Genomic DNA, 3,234 nt, shown 5'->3' with positions numbered 1-3,234 from the left:
GCCGGAAGGCGGCAGAGGCCCGGGCCGGCGCGCGGCCGGGGAGGGGTCCCGGGTGGGGTGGCGGGCGCCTCCGCGTCCCGGCATGTTGGGAGCCCGGCCAGCCCACCCGAAGGTCCGGCCGCGGCCTCTGGGCCCGGCGCGGGAACGACCCCTGCCGGGGACCCTGTCCCCACTTTGTTGTGGGGGGTGTGGTTTGGGGTTCGCCGTGACTTTGATCGGGTGGCTGCGACCTGCGCGGTCGCCCCACCGCCCTGGGTTCTCCCGAGGGACCGCCGGCAGCCGCTCCCCGGCCGCGGGCTCCGACTTCAAGACAACCGCTGCTTTTTTCCGGAACTCTGGATCTGAGGGTAGTTTTTGTTGTTGATGGTGCAGGTTTGGGGTGTTTCCCCACCACCACCACCGCTTGGATCTACCGTCAGCTACTTAAAGCTCTCGCTATAAAGCAATGTGATAGATAGAAACTATGAGCGTAAGAGACCCGAAAGAGTCTATAGCAATCAAACCGAGAGGGGCAGGAAGGAAGAACTGGTTTTGGCCTCTGGAGTGGGCCTCCCGTGTCGCCGTAGCAGCTTCGGTTTCTGGGAGGAAGGGTTCGTCGGAGGCAGCGCACAGAAGCTCTGCTTCGAGGCACAAATGCCTCGAAGCTGTATTTGCATAGGCGCTTTGCTTGGCCAGCTTCCAGTTCCTACTCAAATTCTGTGGAAGGGCCTGACACGTGTGCTGAACTAGCCTGCTACCCCTTCCCGGCCCCCAGGCCTGTGCACACCCCCTCCTGGTATTCCCCATGAAAGGTTTGCTGGCTATAAAATTGTGCATAATCTGTTACAATTGTTTAAAAGATCAGCAACACGCAGTACAGGTCAATAGGAAAGCCCTTGGGTGACATTTCTGAAGTCCTATGCTCCAAGGAAGTAAATCTGATTTTAACTTTGGTATTCTATTCAGACATCCAGCCCCTAAGTCTGGTGGAACACTGGTTCCACCACAGAGAATGACAAAAGAACCCCTTTCTGTCTCACATATGGGGCTTGAGGATACTGTCAGCACTCCATAAATAACAGCTAGTGTAGTAATCGTGAGTTCTGATCAGCACCTCCCAGATCTGAGCCTCTAATCCAAACAAAAGCGTGTTAACTATATTAATTTAGCCTCACAGAGGAAGAATGATGAGAATAAACAGTTGGTTCTATCTAATTTCTCACTACAGCAGACACATCATTCTTCATCTCCATGGTCCAGCCTGTAGATTCAATAATTAAATTATGTACTGCGTTCAGTGAATGCCGGGAAAGCGAAGGGGGAAAATACTTCATCGTTAACTATAGATTTTTTTTTTTATAAGACTCAGGCTGGAAAGAGCTACATAGATTAAGATGATGATTTTTAATGTCAAGATAACTTTACTCGGCTGTCTTGTTGCCACTAAAATATATTATATGCTGAGCCCCTGGTTCCCCTCCCCTCTCCCAAATCCACTGCTTGGTCCGTGTCACCCTCATCTATAGTCTTTGCATCTTCATAGATCCATTTCTCTTCTTACCAACCTCCAACCTATACATCACCCATTGCTGCTGGTCTTTCAACCACAACATCATTAAGCTTTCTTCCTTCCTCTGCTCTGTAAAGACTGTCATACATAATTTAGTTACTTCTCATCATTCTCCATTTTGGTCAACTCTCACACTCCCCTCTGCAATAAATTCAGGATCCTGCTTGCTGCAAACACATTACCCTCAGTGTTCCTGCATTTCACTGAAAGTCTCTCATCTTATTAGATGACATCATTCATAATACAGGAAACCCTCCTGATTCATGGTTTCACAACCTGAGGTTTCAATTATTCTATACACACAGTGAACCCAGGCAGCCCAGGAGGAAAAAAATGCCTTCCTTGGTTATCTTGCTCATTAACACCCTGTAACTCCAAGTGTGACTGTAGGTGTTAAAGCTCTCCTGTTAATACCTTGCATTTTGGTTTATAATTGAAGATCTTCCTCCACCCACCCCAGACACAGGGGCTCACTATTTTCAGCCACATCAAGTGTGAGGTTTCACATGGGGTGAACACAATCAGCTGTTTGAAGGATTATGGTCACGGGCTTTGGCTTGGTGCCTCTATTTACAGGCCTGCGGGTTATCTATGTCTGATCTGTAGCACAACCTGGAATATATTTCAGTACCTTGAAGGTGGCGGATCCAGGTTAAAAGGCAGCCTCAGATGGGGCTTTGATGGCATTCATAGATGTCGGCTCTATCAAGACACTGCTCACCACTTCTCAGCTACCCAGAAAAGGAGGTGGTTCGCAACCCAGAAACAGAGGCAGGAAGTGAGGAAAGTCACCGATCTAGGGGCATTAAGTTTGTCATGGGAAAAGGGCACCTGCCTTGGCGTCTAACAAGACTGTGACCTCCAATTCCACTTCTTACCATGTGATCTTCAAAAGTCTTTTGTTTCCTCATCTGTAAAATCAACAACATTCATGCATTCGATCATTTTTAAGTAATTCTCTATGCATTAGGTGAAGTGAAAGTCACTCAGTCGTGTCCGACTCTTTGCAACCCCCTGGACTATGCAGTCCATGGAATTCTCCCCAGAGTGCTGGAGTGGGTAGCTGTTCCCCTTCTCCAGGGGACTTTCCCAACCCAGGGATCAAACCCAGGTCACACGCATTGCAGGCAGATTCTTTACCAGCTGAGCCACCAGGAAAGCCTAAGAATACTGGAGTGGGTAGCCTATCCCTTCTCTGGGGGATCTTCCCAACCCAAGAATCAAACCAGGGTCTCCTGCATTGCAGGCGGATTCTTTACCAGCTGAGACATCAGAGAAGCCCTTGCATTAAGTGCTGTGAATCTCAGTGACAAACAAGATAAACCCATTCTTGCCTTCACAGAGCTTACCCCCCTCCAAAATAAATACTAAATAAATGACCCTCATTGCTGACTCAGTTAATGCAACAAATGCTATTATTAGGTAACATGCCCATCAGAATATCTTTGTTCTTTATCCAGTCATTGTCAGGACCAAAAACTTCTTTCCATACCTCAACCACAACCCAGAAGAGAAGTCAATGTAAATTACAGGAAATTAAAATTAATTATATGCTCTTGTCAATATATACATTTGTATACATGTGTTAGAGCAGGAAGTCGGTTGTTCATGGTTAATGAAAGGCAGACAGACGGCACATTGACTTCAAGATTCCTAAACAAGATGTGGGTCTATGAGTTGAGGTC

The sequence above is a fragment of the Bos mutus genome, chromosome 27, assembly GCF_027580195.1.
Source record: "Bos mutus isolate GX-2022 chromosome 27, NWIPB_WYAK_1.1, whole genome shotgun sequence".
In the NCBI taxonomy this organism is placed as follows: Eukaryota; Metazoa; Chordata; class Mammalia; order Artiodactyla; family Bovidae; genus Bos; species Bos mutus.
The sequence above is the reverse complement of the archived record's forward strand: the minus strand, read 5'-3'. Positions refer to the sequence as shown.